The sequence below is a fragment of the Camponotus floridanus genome, unplaced genomic scaffold (assembly GCF_003227725.1).
Source record: "Camponotus floridanus strain SB8 unplaced genomic scaffold, Cflo_v7.5 scaffold54, whole genome shotgun sequence".
NCBI lineage: Eukaryota > Metazoa > Arthropoda > Insecta > Hymenoptera > Formicidae > Camponotus > Camponotus floridanus.
In genome coordinates, this window is record NW_020229703.1 from 836,302 (window position 1) to 863,529 (window position 27,228).

The window sequence follows — 27,228 nt, forward strand, 5'->3', positions numbered from 1 at the left end:
ACGCATATGATCTTGTGATTCGGGAAACGAATGCGCGACGCGATCGGGAAGATCGAGTCTATCGAAATGAAGGAAGGGGAAGAAATTCCTCGTCCTGCCATACGCACGCCACGGCCTCGTCTCGGCATATCATGCTGCTCGACTGCCCCCGCGAATTGATTCCTCTCCTCCCCTCTCCGAAAAGAAGAGAACCGTCTCTCGCGGGCACCGGAGAGAGCGGCGCACGTGACGCAAAAATCCTCCGGACGTGACGCTCGCTCGCCATCCTGTATTCCAGTCAGGAATAGATAAGAAGTCCCTCCCCGAGAGCCAACGCGGTAATAATTATGCAAGGAATATCATGGCGCGCTCGCGCGAGCCGCGCGCCGCTCGCATAGCAAGTGGACCACGTTTTCCCGCTAGAGTTAGAGTGACCCGCAAGTTTTTCCCGAGGATGATTTATCGGGACGAAGGGGTTCCCGTGTCTTCCATTTCCCCTCGTCTGTCCCCCTATTTTCGCGTCCACACTCGTTAGCTTTGTGAATACCTTCATAATGATATCAAACCGATTTCACCCTTTTCATTCTTACAGCTTTTCGTTACGCTTTACACAAGTTCATCTAATTTAATTCGAGGGAGCTAGTTCGTAAGAAGCAATTCATCTCGCTAATCTAGATATGATATAATTACGATATAAATTAGATATAAAAAAAAAGTTAAGTACATCTAAACGATAACTCGTTATTCGTTGCAAGGTGACGAGACGTTTCGCGTTGCCTCGACGAAGTGTTGACGATGTCGTCGCCGCGGAAGTTCGAGCTTCGAGGACCGACAACCGATCGCTTGGTACCTTTTTTTTTTGCCTGCGGCAAAGTCATAAATTTTTGCGTCAAACTTCGACCGATAAAGAATTCCTTACGATGTTATCCGCGGAAAATTTCCTTTAACGTGGCGTTGATGCGAGCGCTCGTTCCTTTCGAGGAATTTTAAAGAGCGGAGATTATCGATGAGCTTTTCTTTATGCGAGAGAACTTTCTTGTAACAAGTGCAAATAGAACGAAATTCGATTGATATCGAATCGAATCTGAATTATTCGGTATAATAAAGACTGCAGAAGTAACAAGCTCGTAGTTTCAGCTAAATTCGTTGTGGCAAAAGTTTATTGCAACTCCATCGCGGTCCCATTAATAATTTTAACAAAAAGCATAAAATTCTTTGAATTTTTTCGTTGAAAAAAATGAGTATTGAAATAATGAATACAACACACTCTAAATTTTAACGGAAAGCGGAATGTCAAAATTAATGCGTGCTCTCGTTACGATAGTCGTGCAGCTCTCTGACACAAAATTTTAAACGAGCGACATGAAAATAATAGCATTCTACGAATAGAAAAATATCGTTGACATTAAATGGCACGATAAAAGACATTATAAAAGGACTAAATGTCCTTTCAAGCAGACAGGAGGAAACTTCGCACACGTTATTTCGTGGCGCCGCGCGCGAGAGACCCGGTCCTCCTCCTTAAAGTTATCCAAACATCTATTTCACGGAAAGTTGCAGCGACAGTCGCGCTGAAGTGGCAGAAATTCTCTTCCCGGTCCCTCTCAACTAAGTTTTATAATAATTTCATCGCGTCTGCATATTCGATGTTCCATCGACAACCCATATTCTAGCAATGAATTTCTAAGGCGTTGTACAGATATTCGATCTGCGCGTATACAAGCATCAGTAAATATTTCTCTATATATTTTATGTGGGATAACAGATTTATTGCGAAATATAGAGAAAGAATTTTTTTCTGGAAAACGTGTGTGCGTAATGTAAATATTATATCAAAATGTAATATTACATTCAAATAATTTACAATTGTTATTGTAAACATATCATATATTAATGATAAACGCATTAACATTTTTTTGAGATAACTTTTAGATACATTTAATTAGAAACTATTTAATATTGTGAAAACTAGAGTTTAATTAAACTTCTGGAATATTTATAGATAAATAGTCATGTTTTCTCCAGACAACTTCAAATGGATTTTGTTTACAAAGATTTCATTTGAGATCTGGTTATATCACAATATTTAAAATTAAAATTTTGAAAGTTGGGATAAGTGACAAGTCCGCTAAGGAGAAAATAACTGCATATTCATCAAAGGATTTGCCATGAAAATGCGATGAAAATGAACGCCTTCTGATATATATTATTTTAATTTATATTTGTTACACATAACACACACACACATACACACACAGTACGCCATATAATATAATTATTATAATAAACTCTATTTGAAAAATTAAATTTTACAAAAATAAATTAAACATATTTTGGAAATTCTTGTACTTAAAATTATACTTTTTATGGCAAAATAATATATATAAACTATACAACTCTATATATTTTATTTTACACGAAATCGAGTCGGAATCATCGTTTTCCAGAGTAGTGAGAAATGTATCATATTAAGGAATTTTTCGCCCTCGCCCTCGGAGTCAAGTTGTAAACGTTTACATTTTCTCTTCGAGAGATAGAGAATTCTTTGCTCTGTCACTAACGTGTTTCACGGAGCACTCGTGTGATCCTTTCGTGGATCGAGGTTAACGTGAAGTAAGACGACTCTCGGAGGATAATGTTCGCCATATCGGATTTACTGAGCTGTCGTTGGTACTTACGTTACGCCCGAACATCATTCGTAGCGAGCCGTAAGGCGATTTAGTTACAGCCTCCCTTACTTCATACTTTCCGGACGGATGCTTCGCGATGCTTTTAGGTTCGACACTTCGGTAAAGACATTACGTCGGCGATAATTACTGAAGTTTGTATTCCCGTTGATCCGTTTCGAAGTGGGCCGAGATATTTTTGAACGGCACTATCATTTCTATATTGCAGGTTCTTTCATTAAATTCTTTCGGACAGTCTAGGAAATTCAGTATCCCGTATGATCATGATCGATAAATAGTAAATCAAATTTAATTTTCAAGCAATTTGTATATATAAATATTAAAATACACACATATACGAAAGATTACGCGAAATATATAATGAAAAAAAAATTTACATATAAAAATAAAAGCGAAATACCTTTTGTTTTATTTATAAAACGATAATCTATATGTTATTAATATTTAATTCCTTTTTACACATATTTCAAATCAAATATATGTATATTTATTAATATATTATTTGTTATTTTAATGGTTATTTTAATATTTTATATATATAATCTTTTTATTCGCAAAAAGTATATTATAAAAATGAAAATTTCTAGTAAATAATAATATGCGAAATTTATAAAAATCTCAACCGCGAAAATTTTTCTCAAATTTTTTAGTCATTATCAAACATTATTTATTTAATTAGAGCGCTATTTAATTAAATTCCTTCTACTATGTAATATAACCTGAACAAATCTCTATATATAATTATATGCATAAAGCGTGAGGAGGATGAGGATGAGGATGAGGATGAGGATGAGAAGGATGAGGAGGATGAGGAGGGTGAGGAGGAAGAGGAGGAGGAGGAGGAGGAGGAGGAGGAGGAGGAGGAGGAGGAGAAGGAGGAGGAGGAGGAGGAGGAGGAGGAGGAGGAGAAATAAAAATTTATTCTACAATAATCAGCATCGCGAAAAAAAGGCAATAATATTTGCTGATATCGATTTAATATGGCTTTTTGAAGAGTGGATGTGATTAAATAAAAAAGATTACATATAAAATGTTGATTGAAAAGAATTCGCGAAAATATAGGATGCAACTATAATTCGTTTTAAATATAGTACGCGATTTTCGATTTCTGAAAGATAAGAAAAGTCTCTCTCTCTCTGCATGAGAAAGAGAGAAAGCCGATATTCAGTACCGACTTTGAACAACTTTCTAGAGAGCAAAGTTTTCCATTGTTATGCCGATTTCTAAGTTTTCTTCAATGAGAAAGTAATATAGAATCATGGAAAACTTTTCCGTTTACATTGCGTGTAACAGTAAACGGAAAAAACGGACGCGCAAATAAAATGAAAACTTAAAAAAAATCTCATTGTATATAGTATTTAAATAAGAAAATAGTATTATATTAGATGAGACACATATTTAATTATTTCAAGAAAATGTTGAATTCTTAAAAAAGAAATTATTTTCTGCGAGATAAAAATATCGAGATCAATGATTACATAATTTTTTTATTTAATGATATTTTCTGAGATATGATCCATGGATATTTTTTTAAATTATATTTACATCTCCATATATTATTACAACATTGTTCATAAGATAAACTACGAATATATAATTGCTTGTGGATATATAATTCAAGCTATGCCTTGTCTTATTCCGTCCTGGATTAAACTTTAACGTGCAAAAAATCAACTTTTCCTTGAAAATCTCTCTCTCACGAGAGATTTTCTTACTTTAGTCAATCTTTTTAAATTCAATTTTAGTTTTAATCTTGTACGTATTGTAATTAAAAATTACTTACTTTATATTTAACAGATATTATATACATTTCGGATTTGTTACAAATCAATATGCCCGAATTCTGTACAGCGTTGTTATGATTTTCGATTAAAAACGAGATGCTATTGCAGGTAAGCTTTGCAATTTATTCTGCTTTGTCATTTTGCAGCCGATTTCGATCCCAATGCTTTTGCAGGATTTATGATAATACCAAAAATAGTGTTGTTTAGTTATTGTCTGTTTATTTAAAAGATTTACCTTTTGCAGGATATAGACCAAATCTCGATTATTTCAAAATCCGGCCATGTTAGCAAATTATTTCCGTTTCTTCAATAATAAATATTATAATTAGTTGATACGTTATAATTATAACTAACATATTTCAAGAACATAAATATTTCCAATTTTCAGAAATAATGTTGAGAGAAAAATATTTCAAATTTTGTATACACACATACTTATAATTATAAAAATAAATTATCGACTTTTTTAAATTATTCCGTCATCAAAAATATTTTCTCATTCTCTAGACGAAGGTAATAAAGTTTCCAAAATAGAAAAATCTTTAAAAGCAGTGCGCTACAAATATATAGCATTTAAAGAAACCATTGTGGAAAATATTCAGAATTAATCAATCAGGAAACAAATCACTTAACTCTCCGGACAGGATAATGAGTCTTCCAAAATAGTATATTATACAAACATTTCCACGGTATCAGAAATAAAACTTTTCTTTATCGGCTAACGAGTGCACCGACCGACGAACATTCTCAGGATTTAATATTAAATCTGGATCCTGTCAGGCGGCTAAAGCCTCAAAATCCTGGCGTGGCCGGTAACATGGTATACCCGGTGTCGACCGGTGATGGGTGAGCGCGAATTAGCACGATTAAGATGCTATCGTATCCGAGTGGACAGGGGAAAGCCTGGGGAAGGATTCGCCGGGGCATGAAGAGGATAGCTTGTACCGGAGGATGGTGTTCCGACCTCAAAGTAACTGGCAAGTGGAACGCTCGCGGTTGTATAGTCTCGCATGTGGTATATCTATGGGAACGGCAGTAGTGATGGTGGTGGTGGTGATGGCGGTGACGATGATGGTATACGGGGCATGAGCGTGTTGCTCTGGATTACGGGAAATACGGAGACGCGGGTGGACCCGACCCGGCTTTCCTGATGCTGAGTTACGTTCTACCCTATATCCCTCGGAGCTATTACACACGCTGCACGTCGCCATAAATACGGTGCCGGGAATCGTCCCCGATACTCCGGTCAACGCCGCTGAGACACGTCTGTCAAAGTACCACCACCTCTGATTTCGCGCTCGATAATAGATATCGGCTTTGACCGGATGGACCGACCTCTCGTAACCTAGCGGCGCGAGATTGTAATCGTCGTTGACGAATCTCGACGATTGATTGTTAATTTTCGAAACGATTGATTTTATGCGAGACAATTAGCGGATTACTTTTGGGCTAAATACATATTTACTTAATTAAATCCCTCGTCTCTATTTCTTTATATAATTATTATATTAAAATAAATATAAATAATATTTATTTCGAGATCAAAAGTTTGTTATAATGAAATTAAAAACTAAATAAATTACATAACAAATGCATAGTTACAATAAAATCTCATAAACATAAATTTCAGTATGCTTTCAGTTATTACCAACGCGAATTCGATATTAAGCGTTTCAATATGTAATTATTGGCAGAATATTCGCTCACGAACGCTTTTGAAAGTCGCGGATGGTCCAAATATCCAAATTATAGTCGCGATGTAATCGTTGCATTGATGTAACGTATCATAATAGTATTAATCAGATGAAAATTCGAAACTGAGCCGCGATCTAGTTGCTTTACAGTAGATTCAATATAAAATTCAAAAAATAAAAATCTTGAATCAATGTCAAAAAATTAATTATTATATTTACACAGTTAATCTTCTATAAATTTAAATCCATTATAATTACTTTTTTCATCTATATTTAAAATTAGAGAGGAAAGAGATTCTCTCGATTTTTTCTTCCTTTTTATATCGATTCTTTAGAAAAAAGGAACATATAATAAATTTCATATTTTTGAAAAAGTTTGTATTTTTATAAACGCAAAAGTTGCTTTGTTCGTTATGACGTTATCAGCTGCCTGGCCTCGCACAGAAGTCTGTGAAACATATTCAGACGTATTCAAATGAATGGGTTATCTTGGCCCATGCTCGAGACATAGGTCCATCGAAGTCAAAAGGTTGCGATGTCCGAATACAATGCTAGAGTGGCAGTTGGTGTTATCGATAGTTGTTAGGTTTTGTATTTGCTGTTATCGTTGACGTATTCGAAAAGGATCATATGATAGGAACGACCATGTGTTGTTAGTTAACGCGCATTTCAATTAGGATGGCGGAGTTTCTCCTTGGATATGGAGTAAACTTATTGAAGCTCACTCAATAGTATTCAATTGATATATTATATGTATACATATATATGTATATATGTATATCGCAAACACTTTGTAAATTCAGCTTTTTTACAAAAAAAATTAGAATTTTTTCTAAAATATCAGTCCATAAAAATTTGATGTTTTATAAAAAAGCTATTTCTTTTGTATATATAAAAAGGTTAATTTTATAAAAAGTCTGCAACACATACGCACATATTATTATCATAACTTGTATATCAAAATAAAAATTACTTTTCGTTTTATTTTGAAAACATAATTTGCGATTTTAAAAAATTCAGCATTGTATGTAAACGAATTCTATTATATTTGTAATAAAAAAATCAAAGCATAAACAAATTTTAAATGGAAACTGTATGTGTTTTAAACTGGACATTTCCGAATTGTCCGATAAAATTTCAATAAAAGGACAATGTTAGAATAGACGGATATCGAAACTATGTTTCTTTACATTATACGCTCTTTACGTTTTTTTATTTAACCAATGGATCGATAAGCCCTCAAATGAGAAAAATGAAAAATGAATGTATATCGATATGTATAATCCCTCGTGCAATCAAGCAAACCTATAACATTATTAAAATATAAAATACTGCCAATATGACGATTGGATGTATCGCGGCAAACGACTCGACGATATTTAATTTTGACGAAATAATAATCTGTGGTTATACATGACGGAAAAGTGCGCGAGAATATTACTGATATAACATTATCACCAAAATTTCATTCCGGTAATAACTACGCGATTGTCAAAAAGTGAGAATGTTATTAATACTGTCGTTGGAATTTAATTTGGACAATAATCCCATGATTATGACGTACAGCTGAAATGTATGACTAATATTAAAAAGCCAATAGCGATCACTATCGCGAGAAATTTGATGTCATCTAGCGGTATTTTATTGCACGTTCATTATCGATTATAAATCATTATTGATATTAATATGTTTTATATTATATGCATTGCACTATAATGGAAACGTACGTTTATGTATAATGTGGTATCTAAAATTTGTACTCGAACAAGATATATTCATTTACTTCTATTAATTCCACAATTTTACACACAATTTTATATTTTACAATATTTGAAATATTTTTAAAATTTTAAGAGAGTGAATGTTTATTTTAACATATATATATCTTGTTTTATAAAAGGCTAAAGACTTTGATTATTTAATCCTACGATTATTTTTGCAAACTCATAAAAAGCGTAATATATTTCACTGTATAATAAATCGGCAGATATTCAATCACACATCGCTATTACACATCGTCGAGCTGCTCGAATACGCGCGAAATTGATGAAAATTCGCGGCGCAAAATCGTATTTCGGTTAAAACGCATCGGCCCTTGCGCGCGCTGTAAATATGCGTGATATCGGTAATTATTTCATTCTATCTCCCCTTTCGTCGACTGAAAATCCGCTGCAGTTAATGCAGACAATAAAAGCAATTCGGTCCGATCGCCGCAATAATATTTCAGCTCGAAAACGTGTCGGCCAAACTCAATTTCCAGACAGTTCGTCGATCAACGTCCTTCCGCTCCATAAGCATCATAATTTTTGCATATTTCGAAATGGCGATCTTATGTATGTGATATCTTTTGACTTTTGCACATGACATCTTGAAATTGGTAAAAATATTTCATCCTGATTACAGACGACAAACAAATATAATTAAATAAATAATTTTAATGAGAATAAAAAGAATATTTGCATTTTCGCAAAGCGTTATACTTAAACGTTTCGTATCAAGATTATATAATTATAAAGAATATTGGCTTGTCTTCTTCTCTCTCTTTCTCTCTCTCAAATTTTCATTAAGGAAAATCCAACTTTAACTTTAATGAAGAAACTTATAGATTATAGTTCAGAAGAGATCGTTATATTTCGGTAGTAATTGATAAATTGTATTTTCTGCGGTAACGCGGAGAGAGAGATCCAAGAGCATTAATTCACTAAATCGAAAATTTCTATTTGACCGGCATACTCTCATAGCATTATTGAGCTTGAACTCGTTGGTACTTGAGCGAAATTTCGCTCGGCCGAGGTAACCATTAATTTTGTGCGCATATTAAATATGTGCGGGGGCGTACTTCAGTCTTCACATTATCCACTCTACCAGCTATAACTGCGAGTACACGTCCGGCCAATTTAGCTAGCTTTGTACTTTTATAAGAATAAAGTAAAACATTTAATGATTTTTTTTTATAAATTTATATCTTTATCATTTCTCTCCTTAAGAAGAATATATTAATAAAAATAGTAAAATATTATCAAAAATTATACATATATAATATTATTTCTATCGGCAAAATAACGTGTATATATAATTATTCGATTTATATATATGTGTGTATGTGTGCATAAAGTATCTTCTTCTAATTTTAAGATGTAAAAGTATTTCACAATTCTAAAAAAAAAACAAATTATATACAGAAAAATATCATATACAGAAAACACATTTAAAAGCATCTTTTTAACACATGATAATCATTTAAAAATCATTATTTAGATAAACTGAGATAGAGTTTTTTATTTCTAACAATGCGAAAAATTTCCGAGTCTACATACTATGTATCGAATATCCATGATGTAATATCCTTTAGCCTTGTTTCAGGCAGAGAGAGAGAGAGAGAGAGAGAGAGAGAGAGAGAGAGAGAGAGAGAGAGAGAGAGAGAAATTCATAGAGTTCATAATACATACCTATCGCTAATAAGAGCGTTCGTCCGCCATCGTAACGGATAACACGTGGGCTCGTTGAAGCACACGACCGAACTTTCTGTGCGAATATCGAAGATATTCACTATTCAGACCCCACTCGAACGGTCAAGTAGTATACCACTCGGATTCGCGCGCCAAGTGGAGTGGGCGGATTTCCGACCGGCGTGGGGTTTAAACTGTCTGCGAAGTTGGCCCTCGCTCCCTTTTCCAACCCTTCGACGCTCTTTATCGCCGATTCCGCTAGCATCGCTTTCATCCCTCCTCATGTGGAAAATGTGTAAGTACACGCATTTAACCAAAGTATACGTGTATGTATATGTGTGTGTGTATGCTTCATTGTGAATGTACCCGCGAGCCAGCTATCACAGGTGAAATTTATCCTGGCGTGTGTATCGAATTGTGGTGAGGCGCTTGTAAAGCGTTTAGGCACAATGTTCGCCGTTAAACCTGGACTAACCCACCAAGAATCGAGATGGATGAAACGAAGGTAATTTCAAAAATGTTCCCTTACTCATTTGTGCCGATGCACGCGCGAATCTATTTATTATTTGCATATCTGATGGCGATTTTTCTCGTGCACAAAATTAGGAGATAAATCTTAGCGATATCGCGTGTATTCTAGTCTACGTTATAATGTAATTTCGTAATGTGCATGAATATACCATTAACACGCCTGTAACGAGCAAGCAAGCAAGCGTGCTTCGCGATAACGCATACGCTACAGCTAGATCCCATCAATATGACCAGCGGCGATACATCGATTATGCGAACTCGCAAATTGCGAGTGTATATCTCGGTGTGCGCACGTTCTCTCTGTCCCTCTCTCTTCCCTTGCTTATTAAACTCAATTACATTCTGCAGCGCACAAGCTTGAGAGAGAGCTTGAGAGTCTCGTTTTTCTCGGATCGACGAAGCCTCTCATTGACAGCACGACGATTTGCCGTTCGATAACTAATTAGTAGAGGGAGAGATTATTAACCTGTCGCAACTGGCGCGGAAGATTCTCATTACAACGATGGGCATACACTCTGAACGTTTCGAATGATGTTTAAATCCTCTACAGTGCAGATCGAGGCGCTTACGTGCTGAACTTACCTATTATCCCCTAGAAGTGACCCGTTAGCCGCTTACTAGCAAGTTATCCGCTTCCCGCTGATTTAGGCATGCGTTCTGAGTTTCGCGTCTCGCTTGTCGCTAGAACTCTTTTCTGCTCATGCTGATCTGCAAAAATATAAATTATTCTATAGTCGAGCTTATTCTATAGTATACGAAATTGTCATTATAAATAAGTATTCATTTAACACAAGTTTGATCTGACCAGAACTAATCTCTCCATTGATAATGATACTCATTCGCAGCACACATGTACAATGTAATAATTTTATTCGCTCTATTACCTCGCCTTTCACGTTCTATGTAGGATTTTATTATATTTTAATAAATTTTATAATGTTATATATGCAGAAAAATATAATATTATAGATATATAATAAAATATGTATATATGTATATGTATATATATATATATATATATATATATAAAATATAAATATTATAGATTTATAAAAATATAATAAAATATATAAAAATATAATAAAATATAAAAATATAATAAAATATTATATTGTAGATTTTTTCTTGTATATTATAAAATAACTTTCTGTAATATCTTATAATATGAATCTCAAACGAGAACAATAATAAGAGAAAGTTCCCATTTTCAGAGAACGAATTATTCTTTCATGCGACCTAAAATCTAGTAATGCACGCAGCGGCAAAAACTAAGTACGCCGTTCTTTAATAATTGCGAACGTGCAGAGTCCGTTCGCGAGCGCGAAACCTCAATCCGCTGGCGAAAAATTTAATCCGGAAATTTCGGTTCTTCTTGGTATTTAGGTCGAGCTGCACTTTTACCGCACATCCAATATTTTCAAACGTGTGATACGCGTGCGACGCGCGTGCACACAGAGTGTGTTACGTGGATCTCACCATTGAAAGCTTTGCATTTCAAACTATGGTAAAGCTTTGTGCTCCATCTAGCTAAAAGTGTGAGTAATTGTCGATAGTAAGATTTAATTACTTCGAAAAACGATTATTGCGCTAAATTATTTTGTACAAAACACTAGTGAATTAAATTTTTTATAAAACTATTTATTTCATAAAGAAATTCTTCGTAGAAATTAAAAAAAGATAGTCCGATAAAATTTTGTACCACATTAATATAATAAAACATAAATATAATAAAACATAAATATAATAAAACATAATTATTGGTAAAAAAAAATACACCTAATTTAAACATTTATTATATTCACAAGAAAATAGAAACAAAATAAAATATTAGTCCATCAATCGCAACTTGATGTTACCGCATCGTCGGCTATCGGAGCCACAAATCTTCAACCCGTGGTAAACGGAAGTATCAGTAAGTACGCGGTGCATCCGTATTTCCGGAAAAGCATGCAGATGCATGCGGTGGACCTGCTACATATTTAAAGCTGCAGCCTTTGGTGCTTAGTGTTACGAATTAGGGATAGCGATCGCCTCGCTATTCGAAGCTGCACCTATAAACTCGGGGTGTCCCAAATCGTAGAGAGTTGCCTCGTCGTTTTATCTCTCCCTCTCTTTCTCTATCTCATACCATCTCCCGGAGAGAGCCGGGGCTTTCCGGGGATTAACCTTACCCGCGACTCCGCGCCAGTAATTTCCAATTCGACTACCCGACCTGATCTCTGTGTTAATTAAACCCCTCCTCACCGGCTGTGTTGCTATCGATAGCTCTCTCTCTCTCTCTCTCTCTCGCTCTCTCTCCCTCCCTCTTTTTCTCTCTCTTTCTCCTTCTTCTTCATTATTTAAAGTTTTTAATCGGATGATAGTTGATTTCGAGTGATTTAAATATATGGCACTGACAGATATATATGTGTGAGACGTTATTTTCGATTGCGATCAATATAAGAAACTTCTGATGAATGTAAGATTTTACTCCTTTACAAATATATAAATATATAAAATTTTATCCTATGTATTTAAAGTTTAGATAAAAAAATATCTGTGAATTAAATGTATAACGTTTACATTAATGTGGATTCAGTGATGAGTAGATTGATACATCTCATATCCTCGAATGGAAGATTTCAAACGTATTATAATTAATTTGGAATAATTTTAATTTATTCGGATTATTTTATTCGGATTGATGTTGTTAACTGTAATTTCTTATTTCCTTTTGAGTTTCAGAGTTTGATATAAGTTAAGTTAATTAAATATTTTTAATTGCACTCTATAATATAGAGATAACTTATATAATTGCACTCTATAATATAGAGTGCAAATAAAAATATTTAATTAACTTAACTTATATCAAATGTTAATCCTCTTATTTGGTTGCGAAAGATGTAAGACAATATTTAAAATCCAAAAGATATTTCTCATAGGTAGAGATAATTTTGAGCTACTTACATTTAATTGCACTGAATTATGTTTAATTATATTCCTCAGGTTAAAAAGAAAAAAATAACATTATTGAGAAAAATCAGCACATGTAAATCAATTATTTAATAATGTAAAATTAATAATTTTAAAACATATTTATAAATATTAATATTTTAAGACGATGAATTATTTCATTTCTAAGATACAGCATGACATTATCTATTTCATTTTCTAAGATAGTATATTAAAATATATATTATCATCAATGTCGTCATGTCTGTTAAGTTCGCATTACTCGTTATAATTAAGCGTCACGTTACGAATAAATTCCTGCCGTTAGTACGGAGTGCATGTTACAGTAACCGTAGAAATTTCCGGTGGAAACGATCCCTATCTCTGGATAGCCACATTATAGTGCAGCTCCGTAAAACCATTCAATTATCTCTAACCAATTTTCCTCATACGACTCTTGATATGGCTATATGCTTGGTGATCATATTAAGATGTACGGTAAAAGGCATCTTTTGCATATTCTTATGAGATAAAAACCGTTTCGCATCCTCTTCTTCTTTCTATTGCCTCGTATCTTCCTCTTACTTATTCCCTATTTTACCTTTTATTTTCTCTCTCTTTCTTTCTCGTTGCCTCCAGCTTCGTTTCTATTATATAATTCCTTCACTTATTTTGTACGATGCATTTTTCCCTTGCTATCTTTTTATTTTAAAGCATCGTTTTATTATTAGAAAGAAATTTCTAATAATTTCTACGATTTAATTTGATGTGATTAATTTCCACACAGGTTTGAAATAGACGGCTTTGTCCAGAGGGCTATTCGCTTTATTATTCTGCGTTTTATCTCTTTATCTTGTTAAGATCCACAGTCAAGCGAGTGGATTTCCATTCTTTCGCTGTTACATTCCGCTTTGCTTTTATCCATGAATTTTGCTTGTTAGTTTTTTTCATTATATTTTTACTCATCTCGTTACTTATCTTTTATTGCATGTTCGCATTTTGTACTATCAATGGCTATCTCAATTTTACTTAATATAATACAAAAATTGTGTTCAAAGATTAAAAGTCAAACAGCTGCGTGTAATGTTAAACACTGTATTTCCGTAAGTTTTCATTTCTATTCTTCATTTACTTGTTCTTTGTTTCTCTCGTCTAGTTTTTAACATTTTCCTTTGCAATATTCTGTGTTCTGCATTTCAGTTTTGTTCTTCAATCGTCTTCGAATTCTCACTCCCATTTCCTTGCCCGTCGGCGCACCTTCAATTTTTCATTTCTCGATCGAACGCTCTTTCATTTTCTGACATTTGCGTTTTCTTCGACCGTTATCCCTTTTATTTCCCAAGTTTCTTCTCATCGATTCGTCTCCTCATCCGATTCCGTAAGTTGATAGTCCGCAATCGCACCGTTGCACGCGAATCCATTCTCTCACTTTGTCGTCTCTCCATCTGTTTATTGTTAACAGCAAAATCTCTTAGCAAGAGACTGAAAACAGATACTGAGTGTTTATTTAATAATTTTTATCTTCTTTTTTACAATGCATTTGATTTCTATGAATGCAGATCAAAAATAGTTGAAATAGAAATACTTTTGAAATATTCCGTTAATATTTTATATTTAACATTTTCAAATAATTTGTCACTGTAAATAAATTATAAATAAATATTATTTCTTTATAATAGCGAGAGAGTTAAGAAACCTTTTGCGACATTTGTTACATTTATATTTCATCATTTCATTGGAATTCTCTTCTAACTGCCGCTAATGTAATATTCTGAAATGTCTCAGACGAAAGACCAAACGTTCAAGATACATTTTATGATGCACGAAAGTGCATTCTGCTGCAAATAAAAGCGGTTTATACTTCAACGAGATTGCTTTTCTTTCCGTAACATTATTATGCTATTCAACTAGGCAATCTGTAATATAATCAAAAGATTGAACCGCATTTGTATAACCAGAAAATAACAATTGACAAGATAATAATTGTATAAATGTTTAATTGTTTTCCAAATGCTTAATTATATGATTCTATACAATTTATAATACTCTACAATTAGATAACAAGTTTATTATTTATATATCTAAAACTATACTATTTTAATTTTTAGTTATTATTATATTATTTATATATATATGCAAATGTTGAAAGTTTTATTATAACATAATTTTTATAATAATAATTTTCAAGTCATTCCTATTTAATTAGATTTTATTTAAATGACATCTTAATTTTTGAAGAACGCTATTCCTGATATATTTTTGTTCGAATAATTTTTATACAAAATTATACACACATTTATATTAATAAATATTAAATCTTTCAATATTCGAATTGCCAAATTACACAAAACATTAGTCTTGTTCAATTATAGGTCCGTATCAAAATAACGCATTACGGGAAAAAATTAAAAAAGAAATGAGATAAAATGGGCCTTGGATATCCGTTTTTGTCGCGTACTGCTACATTAATTTTCCGCGGATTTATTACCGCTCGTAAAATTAAAAATCAGACTCGCGAGAGGAAATAATAGGTTGCAGCTATTACTCGCATGGTAGCGCGTACGCACAGCTGATTCATTCACGTGAATCTGTACAAGTACAGATTGCGTTGCATGAACGCACGAGTCACGTGAATCGAGCGACACGACAACGAACGGTTGACAAGAGCAGTCACGTGAGTTTATGGGCGTAAACGCGCGTGGCACGTGAGTCATGTAACGTGACTGACAATGAGTGACTTGATGTTGCGAGCGAACTTGGCCGTGATGTACTAATCAACAAAAGCACATTGAGAGTGGACTTTTCTTTCTTGAATATTACAAAAAATATTCTAATATATACTCTAATATTATGACAAGCTAATCTTATATGGCTAATCAATAATATTGATTAACCATGTAAATATTTTTTGCAATATTGACATTAGTATGCAGACTAATGCACAACAAGTCAATCGCCTTAAATCTTGACATGTAACATGGAGTAACGTCCTCGGACAATTGCAACGAAATGCATGCGATTGAGCACGCTAAATTACGGTGGGAGTGCTGTCGGCATGAGAACGGAAGCAGGGGTTTAAATTGATTTACAGTTGTACAATCAAAAATGCAAATGGGTAATCAAGCGCGTATTCACGTGTCCACGTCGAATGCCGATGATATGGTATTCGCACCGCGTCGTGATTATACGATATAAAATGATATCAAGCCCGTGTGTCGCATTGTCATGCCGCATCTCGAGATTGCACTTCCTATTCTCGGAATGTAACAAAGTACTTTTTATAGCTGTGAATATTTTGCCTACTTCGCATTATGTTCTCTCTTGCTTCTCTTTGAATCGAAAATTAAACATAAATATAGTTAATAAGAATATTATATGTCTAAATTTTTAAAGTAAATATAATGCGATTATTTTTTAACATAGGATAATATAGACTATGATGAATAATAAAAACATATTTTTGTCATTCATATTTCAGAATCAATACGTTCGATAAATAGCTTAAATATTTTGATTTATAAATATTTCATCTTTGAGTTGAAATTACATTTTATGCGTCATCTCTCTTCATCGTATTAAGCGATAAATGCGTTTAATAAACATTTAATAAGCAAAAATTATCTTTATCAATTGATCACTATGATTATAAACCGCAAATATCGAGTAACATTAAACGTTTCTTTCGGCTTGCAGTTTGCATGTTGCGTGTCGCGTAGTATTTACATTATACGATTGCGTGGAATAATTTACGCAAATCAACTGGAAAACGAGAGAAGCGATAAATTACTGATTAATTACTATTAAAGAGTACCGTTAAATCAATCAATTGCGCCGTATAATTCGTATTTACGTTTTAATGAGATGAAATATATCGTTAGTTGCGAGCGCGTTACTGCGTCATCGCTGAGAGAGGGTTCTTTCCCTCCCTCTACGTTGACATTGTTCGACGCGTGCGCCATGTATGACGATTAAAAATAATATTTTCATGCGGTCTTTACGCGCAAACAATGCGGCGCCGTTCTACAGATGGCTTGCACTCTGCATAATTTCCGGTAATTTTAGATCACCGCGATAAAGCAACGTGTCCCAAGAGAAAAAAAAAGGGACTCCCGGTCCACGCGGAGGGTGCCCACGAGCCTTTTTAAAGGCTATTACTCGCATGCGTGCGTTTCTTGAGCTATGTGGGAGCCCGTCATTAATTTTACGAGACAATGAGATACCGAGAATGTAAGCTTATACGCGTGATATATGTTAAACAAACTCAAACTACTCGAAATTCTACTATGCGTATTCCCGGCCAAATACTATATTTCCAGTTGATATTGCCAGCGCAATATATGATATTATTATTCTGCACTTTATTGCAGTTTCGAGGATTCTCCATAAATCTAAACTCTTATCATGCATGCGTAATGCTTCGTGAATTTAATGACAATTGCATATTCATTCACCGATGATCAGCGCATCGTATTATTTTCTTTGAGGAAAAGAGAATTTTTAATTTATGCACGCGACTTAATATCTCTCGTATCCTTTAGTAGCTAGAGTATAGGCGCAAAATTGCTTCTCGATCCTGAAACACGAAGGATAATTATGCTTACGTGTACGTGTACGCGAGTCGGCGCGATAGTGGAAAACGCGAGATGCATAGGAATTAATTCTGCGATAGCCGCGAGCGCGGCTGCCTCTGTCCAGAATGCGTTATACGTTTTTATTATTTCTCAGGACTCATTGTATCCTGTTATTGATTCCCCCATGGTGCGACGGAGCACGGTTGCAATTGCAATATAGAAGCATTTCACTGATATATATATATATATATATATATATATATATATATATATATAATATCCTCAAGAGGATACAACTTCATAATAACGCAAATCGAAATGTTTCCCATTATTTGTATGAAGAATGGTCGACTTTAATGGCTTTAGAGAAACGCATTTTCATATTATTGAAGCTAAATTAACACAATAACATCATATTTATAAAATATTGACGATAAAAAAAACATACGTTATCATTAACTGAAATATTTATACAGAATATTTGTATAATCAAGCAATTTTTAATGCGATAAAAATGGAAAATGGATATTAGAAAGAAAAACATCGTTATAAAAAGTTGTTATAAAAGGCATATTAAATACATAACTTTGATTATCTGTGAAGCGCGTATATCTCTGTGAAATGTAAATGTCTGGTATGTCGATTTAGCTGCTCAAAATCTTCTCGATTCCAAATTAATGCCTATTCGCAGGCTATTCTAACGCCGGAAAGTCAAGGATGGAAAAAGCGAGCATTTTTTTTTAATTGAAGCGCTTCAAAAATTGTACGACGGAAACGCATCGGGAGACAATAGCTATGGCAGCTGCCAATTGTCAAGGTTGGTTCCCGTCTCTTCGTTCCTCGCCGAGATTCGCTGAGAATCTGAATGCCCCCATAGAATCGACATCCCGACGCTCTCAGGAAGCTCGTTAGGCATAGCCCCGGGTTCTTTTTGGCTCCGTACTTTGGACTTGCGATCTATCTTTTTCCAACCCGGTGCTAACCATGCGTACATATGTAAATATATCGTACGTTACGTAATTTTCTTCGAAAACTCGCTGAAAGCGTGTCACCGGTCCTTCCGGCGTAACTTGCACTCCACTAATCACGGATGTCTTCTTTTTTGAAATGCGTTCATCAAATTTTAATCAAATGAGTTGAAAAGATATAACTTTAGAATAAATAGAAATAAATAGAATAAATAGAAATGGCTTTATATAAATATGGTTTTAAGATTTCGTTCAAATCGTATTTTAGCCTTCAGATAAGAAATTTCGAATTAAATTTAATTAACTACGTTTCTTAAACAGACATATTTGTGTATTTGTATCTTTTACGAAATTATAGACTTTACATTTAAAATTGCCTAGAAAGTATTTTATTTGTATATTTAATTTACGTAAAATCCAAAAAGATATATAGATTTAAACATAAATATAATTTAGATTTACATCTAAATTAAAAATAATCTTTTGTTTGATTTTTTGAGCTATAACATTTTGTTGTTTAATTTTTTGAGCTATAATAAACAATAGAAAAATTGTTTTACTTAATCTGTCTGTTTGTTAGAGCACTTAGTTACGACATATGGATTATTTGTGTTAACTTCACGCGTAGATTTCATTACGACAAACTCAACGGATCTCTAACTTGATTTTATTGTAGGAATTTCGTTATACCAGATATTGATTTTCGATCAAACTTCATTAAAGTAAAGCTCTCGTTCCAGTGATTACAAAGAAATGCCGTTATACTAATAGGATTTTGCACATTTAATAGAAACGGAAAGATATTAAACTCTTCAGATTCTATTTGATATTTTATCTTCAATATTAAATATTGATATTCTTCGTATGTATCTGTATGTATGTATGTATACATATATATATATATACATATATTTATTCTACAATCTCTATTTCTAGCATAAATCATCTTTAGAATTTCTAAAATGGAATTTTGCAAAGAGATCTCTATATTTTTATTACATTCATTAATTTTTAATTCAGGAAATCTTTGATTGCGACTTGAATATGTATTATATTGTACCTATTTTTTTAGAAAATTACGCTATAAAAATAAGAAAATGTCACAACAATTACGTAAAATTTTGCATTTTCTAATTAGTTTTAATACAATTATGTCGCTAATTTCTCGACTCATTTTTAATTTCGTGTCTAAATCGATCAACTAGCGACATGCGGCAGCCGGCCGACTGGCGGCGTAATGTATCCCGTTTGGACCGAGAATGTCCCAGCTGGTCCCGGCATCAGCACGTCGTCTTTCGCTTATCTAACTTCGAGGGAACGTGCAACACGTCGCGCAAAGTCTAGCCGAGCCGCTACCGCTATTTGCATCCGAACTTCGCAACCGCGTCATCCTCCGGTAAATAAGAACGATGTCGTAGCCCGGTGCAGTCACTGCATATAGGCCGGAAATTGAGAAATCTCGGGACAAGAAGGATCGCGCGATTGTGAGATCGTGGGGTTGCTGATGAGGCGGCAGGAAGCGCCGATCCTCTCAGATAAATCCTTCAACCGAGCGCAAGTTCGAGAGACGACATACGAGGGAATTTGATACCTGGATCTCGATTTGCGCGAACGCGCGCTGAAGAAAGATTCTAATGATGGGAAAATTGCGACTGTCTCTGAGACGGATTTCTCATTCATGATTTTTCATTCAGACAGCGTCGAGAGCGCAGCGGAATTTCGGAAGAGCTCACGCATCTAATCTGCATTAATGTGCCGTTGCGAGGAAGAAATTTCACGCCAAGATCTGATCCCGCAAAAACGAATAAAATGATTATTCAGAGTCTACCTCAAATCCAGCGCTTTTTACAATATTAATTATTAATTATATATTATAATCAAATCCGTATATGGTATCATAAATTACGAAAATCCAATGAAAAAAACATGTCTTCTTTTGACAAGATTATTATAATATTATATACACTTTTGAAATAATCATAGAATTGATGCATGGTAATGATTGTTTCATTTTGCGTTTTATTTTAATCTTTGTGATTTTTTTCATGTTTGAATCACATAGACCGGAGTGGATGCAACATAGTCATAATGAAATAGCAGCCTGATAGCATTAAGATTCAGACGAGAGTAGCGTCGTATTCCGTCGTTACTAATAATTAGGAAAATTAAAGTGATTAATTAAGGTATCATTATTAAAGCGCGTCGCCAATGGATAGGTCTTTCTTTATGAACTCTTCACTCGTCGTCCACCGTGTCTACTTCATTATCGCCGGCGAGGATCGCTTAACGAGAAACGACAGTCCGTGTTATCATTCCCTTTCCGAGTTTATCGACCTGGTTCCATCTTCTGGCCCGCCAGTAGTCCTTTGACAAGCTCAGTTCGACAGATTAAATCTTCTTTCGCATTCGAACTCTCCGAGCGAAGTCCTTAAAACTGCTTTATAATTGCCATGAGAAAGCGCCGCAAGAGATCATTAATCAAGTCGATAATGACACAATCAAGACGTTCGAGCTACGAAGAATTATACGAGATCATTGCAACTCGTAGCTGTTGTGTCTCTTCAAGATATATATATATATATGTAACAATAATAATAAAACTTTGCAGATTTGAGGGAGAGAGAGAGAGAAATTCTTTTCGCAGTTATACATTTTTGCAAGATTCAAATTATCTTTCCCACTTTAACGATATCAAATAATGTATCTTTCAATCTTTCTCACAACTTAATCATTAAATATATTTATCATACTTTCTTGCAGTGCATTTGCAATATTTTGATAATGCCTTTACAATAATTTTTCTACAGTATAATATGTTTTTCCAACTATCTTTGACAACTCAAATAATATATTTCATAATTTTGCGAATTTTCGAGTAGCTCAATTTCTCTCGCATGCGAGATAGATGAATCGCACACGATGAGGAGAGAATTGTGAAAAAAAAAAACGCGCCAAGAAGGATACTCTAAAATCGAGTAGCCGGATAGTCGCAGGAAGAAGCCCACTAACGAACATCCTGTCGCGAAGACGCGCGATTCTCGACCGAGAATTCTCGCGTGAAAAATTTGCTCGCAAGATGATGAGCAAGAATGACGGAAAATTGCATGTACTTTGAAACATTCTAGCATTTTATTCTGCCTTTCGGTGTAGTTTCAAGAAGAGCTTTCATCTTTGCCGAAGTGACTTTTATCTCGTAACGCGGTATAATAACAGCACGAAGATCTCTGCCGATATCCTGTCACTGCATTGATTGTTTCTTAAGCGAAATTGCTTGTTATCTTGTCGCGTGTGTCGGAAATATCGATAGTTTAATGAGGATACAAAACGCTTCATTGTCGGGTATATTGAGAGCTTTTTCAGGTCAAAAATTAATGAGAATATATGTAGATTGACAAGAGAAAGGAGATGAAGATAATTAAACGATCTTCAGTTACAAATATTTTAATAATCAATTATTCTAGAAGAAAAATGTCGCGAATAAAAAAGAGCTATATAAAAATATGGCGATAACAATTTTTTGATTTCATAGATTGCTACAGATAATAAATAGTGATGTTGAAATGAACGAAAAATTATGCAATATAATGTATGTTATTCTTAATGTCGTATCTGATTTTAAATAAATTCTTTCGTTGAAGTATTTTTTTTATAAATCTACTAATTAAAATTTTTTATTATTTGCAAAATTAAATTTCTCGTCAATATTCCTTCTCTCTATGAATAATACTATCTTGTTCTGCTTTACAAGATTTTTTTATGACGCATATTTCGTTTACCAGTAACTTGATTTTACCGTAGAATTATATCTATGCTTTTATTCGAATTCTGGAGGAAAAACGAGATCTGCATCTGTTATATTTAATTTCCAAGAGAAAACAGAAACAAATATCTATTTCAAGAGAATACGAAAACCAAGTGATGCTATCTTGTGTGTTGTTCATGACAGATGCGTTGCCATTTGTACTATCGGGCGGCATTACAAAAAATATACTATCGAAATCCGCTCCATCGGGATGCGCCGCGATGCGTTCAACTCCTTCCTTTCCAGACATGGAAGCAAGGGAACGCGCGCTGTTGAAACATAATACTACATGGAAATCTGTGCAGTCAGGCAGAAATGAAAAATATTTCGATCGTTTGTTTTTTTCGGACAACGGATACGTATCCAAATTTTCCTCACCCAGAATAACTATGTGTGACTGACGTTATTGTAATATACACGGTATTTTCACACTTATATGAATTCTGATAAATTTTAATTAAAATATTTTACTACTCTATAAAATTTACATATTTCTTATTTTAATTGTAATAATGAGGAATATTTAATATTTATTGTATTTCGTTTTAATTAAAATATATTAATTTTATAGAATAAATTAGACTTTTTATTCTGTGCAAAAGACACAATCGCTTTTCGGAGCAGAAATATATATAATATAATATATATCTAATATTTTTCTTCAAAAGAAAGAATTTCTCCAACAAACGTGCTGGAAACAGACACGTTTTTGGCTCTTTCCAGATGTAATTACATCATTTGAATCCGAATGTGACTATTTTGCTCCGAGAATCCTAAATGCTTCGATCTCGCTTGCTGAATTTGCTCTCAACTTCGAGGATTGCATATATCTGTATGCGAATGCCATAACGATGTCTGCTTTACGTGTGTAAGTATGTGTGTGTCGTAACGTGTCCCGGAACCGCGACACTCTAAAGCCATTAGTGTTATGTCCTCCACGCGTCACTGTTCGCAGTTACATAAGACACTTCGCAAGATCCTTCCGCATTATTTTTACGAAGATGCACGTTTATGCTGTGCGAAAAATAATTTGCAAACGATGAAAAGAAAAATTCACATCGAAGCGGAAAGCAAGAAAACGCATGATATGTTTTTGTTAAACGCTAAATTATATTAATAAGCTAATTAATTATGGATAGTTCGAATAATCCTGACTGTATATTTGAGAGATTCAAAGCGAAAGCAACGTTACAACATATATGTAACATTTGAAAGTTTTAGATTGTTGCACACACATACTATCCTCAAACATTAAAAATTAAAGATTGAAACTCCTCTCGCGGCACTTGCGATCAATTTTTAGTCACGCGCGTCTTGTAGAATAGAATAGAGAAAGGGAGGATTTACTGGAATGAGCGATTACGTATGTGACTCTATATTTGCGATTCCGTTCGCAGAGAGAACTGAATATTCTCTGACCGCGAGCTCTTGCTCTGAATTTGAACTGCGAGAGAAAAGCTCACGTAAAAGCGAAAAATACTCTCCTAAGCTCGCGTCTTTACGTAGATCCTAATTAAATCGCTATTATACGAAGGCTGCAAAGCGCGGGATCTTTTACTGTTAGAACTACGATTTTCACAGCGACCTCTAAATCTGCCGACCTATACTCTATCGGACATTATATTCGGAGGATTGTGATATCATAATCCATGCAAAAGATGGAACGACTCGTGTGGCAAGATAATACCGCAAGAGAAAACCCGAAGAATTGCACGGATGACAGATTATAGATATATGTATGTGTGTGTGTGTATGTGTATGTTTGTGCGCGCGCAAGCGCGGAAGGGTTTGTAATTTTAACCATTGAAAGCTCAAACTTCTCATCGTCATATTTATTCTAATCTGGGAAAGGAGCGAAAATTCCTTGCGATCTCACATCTTTACGAATCCTAACTAAATATTCTTATCTAAATATATATCACTGACAAAAGTGCTCCTCACGTGTTTAACTACTTAAAACAATGTTTTCTCGCGTGTATTTCCACATCTTAAAATATATAATCGTGTTTGAGTTTCAAAACGCTACATAATAATTTATCGCAAGAAACTTAAATGATATAGCGATAGATAAAACAACGATTAATAAAAGATATGTTTATAAACTTGTACGTATACATCTATGAGTTTGCGAGGCTCTATCCGTAGGCAGCTCGGACCCTTTTACCGCAGCTGTTCCTCTAATCTGAACTTGCAGAGCGCGAGCGGTTCGATGACTTCGATGGCCTCGTTAGAGCGGCGGATTGACTTCCTCCAACTAGCTGTCGAACTTTCGACGAGATACAGACTTTTGGGCCAATTCCCTCGGCTAGCTGCGGTTACCGGGTCCGCGAAATGGCGTAGTTTACCCGCCGCCATAGATGCGCGGATCCCAGAAGACGAGCATCCGAAGTGCCAGCTCGGAAAGCTCGACACTCGACGCGCTCGTTGATCCGATAAGCGGCCCTCGGGTTTTACGCGCAAAGCAAATCGGCCCGCGGTGATCGAACATGATCGGATTTCGAGATCGATGCAACTCTCGATCGACATAGTTGAATTTCTATTCGCATTATGAGCTTTAAAAAAATCTAATCACGCAAGTAATATTTGATCAATGTGTGAATGCCATATTGCTTGGCGCGAATTTTGCGTGTTATACATCCCCTTATTCCAGATATTATTACAATATAATAATATGTGTAAAACAAATGTTGATGAAATAATAAGATTTTTGATTCTTCAAAATTAGGATTATAATAAGAATTTTGATTTTTCAAAATTAGAAATGAGCTAAAAAAATAAGAGTTTAAAAGATTCTGAAATAATATGTTCAGAAAGTCTCTCAAAAGAAATTATGTATATTTTATATGGAAATATCTCGTTAAAGTGACTAAGGTAAATAGAAAAAAAATTGTAGGAAGATACAATTAAGATCCAATTTGAAATAGCTACACAATTACGCCTATCCTCGATTAATCCGTGTACAAGATATCGATAACCTTTTTGCGACATCATACGCGGGTCCATTCTATTACGGGATAAAATCAGTCTTGGATGGAATATGGAAAAAAAGAGAGAGAAAGAAATAGGTGAAACGCGCGACGAAGAAAAGCGGCACAAGAAAACGGAAGAACCGACGCTGTCGACGACCGGACGACGTCTGTGTATCCTCCGGCAAAGCCTCTCTTCCGAAGTTTATTATTATTTGTTCGACGACCGGCGCCGTATGTGGGCTACATCCCCGAGGTGCACGTTCCCTTTGATATCAGATAATCCTCCGAAGGAACAAAAAAGCTCTCGCTCACACGCACGCTCACAAATACATCCGGAGTTTGCTCGCAGAAACGTACACACGGGTACACATGGCCGCGAAACCCAAAGATACGACTGGTCATGGTCGAATACGAGAAAGAAAAAGATGCCGGAGACTCGGAGAAGCCACAACTTCCGTCCCGTTTTTTATCATTTTCACACTGTGAACAAGAGGTGATTTCATTTTTCCTCGACTATCCACCGCGATCCGTAAGGTAAAAGTACACTGTTTCGAGTGACGATAACGCCACCGCGAATTTATTCGTTGTCTTCGTACTTGTAGGTAAATTAGAAAATTTTCACGATATTGTTTTCTTGAGATAAAGTTTTAATGAGAAAAATTTCCACGATGTCAGTGAAATTTCTTACGAATGTGTACGATATCGCATTAATATTTTATAATATCGGAATTTCGATTTCTTAGTCTTCTTAACAGAATGTCATAAGAAGAATAAAATACTCATTTTAATATGCAAATATTATTGCATATATTTGCATATTAAAATTTTGGATTACTTCTATTTTGCTCACTTGTTCATATATTTGAAATAACTAAATCTTTAATTATATAATTATTTAATTTAATTATATTTAATTAAATAATTGAATAAGTGTATTAATAATTCAAGAGAAAATTTATTTTTTTAAAGGATTTGTCACATTAAATGAATAAATATGAGAGAAGCATTTGTATCTTTTAAAAATAAAGGTATTAAGTAGTGAAAGAAAAAAGTCATAAAATTTTATATTATTATACGAGTTGATTTTATACATTATTTCCCGACGCGTTTAATGCAACCTAATTTTGCTCAACTCTTTGATTGAAATTAAAATTTTTTATTGCGGAATGCATAGAGAAACTTATTAATGTGCATAGCCTTTGTGACCCACCGCTAGTTGCAGTGGAATTAGATTTAGTAATGTTCTGAAATTTTGTATTAGTTAAATTAGCCATCGTAACTGCAAGCGTCCAGTTCGGCGACAATTAATTATTCGCGTTGCAGCATCGCGACGTTGCTTGCTGCATATTGATCGTTAATGCGCAAATTACGCGTCGGATATTTGTTACGCTTAACTTGTGATATATCTATGTTTCGGTTGTCAAAAGTTTTTACATAATGTAAAAAAGTTTTTGATTAAAATGATGTAATAATTACAAATATCCTTGTTTTTTTAACATTAATAATTTAATATTAATAATTTAACATTAATAATTTAATATTAATAATTTTATATAATTTATCTTGCGAATATTACGAAAGATAAGCCGACTGAATTAATCAATCATTAGATAAAAAAATGATCACTTGATCTCTGATATTTACAATGTTCATTTATACTAATGTTCACCTTTAAAAAATACGAAATGTTCAATAATTGGTTTGCTCGATATGAATACAGATTATATAAACGCTATATTGTTATGAGCTATTTTCAAGCTTCGTTTAAAGACTGTTTCGATTTTATAGGACACCTAGTGCGTTATTGCAAAGACAATATAGTAATTAATAATGCATGACATCGCTTACAATTTATCATCAAAG

At 34.2% G+C, this 27,228-nt stretch overlaps 1 protein-coding gene across 2 annotated transcripts in view; it reads right to left on the reverse strand.

Moving 5' to 3' along the window:
* LOC105257364 (lachesin) overlaps positions 1 to 27,228 on the reverse strand; it is a 139,595-nt gene that overhangs the window by 42,041 nt on the left and 70,326 nt on the right. For both annotated transcript variants that reach the window (XM_025412644.1, XM_011267931.2), the window contains exon 3: positions 10,707 to 10,832. The gene's annotated coding sequence lies outside the window, so the exon portion shown is untranslated. The remainder of the gene's footprint in view (positions 1 to 10,706; positions 10,833 to 27,228) is intronic.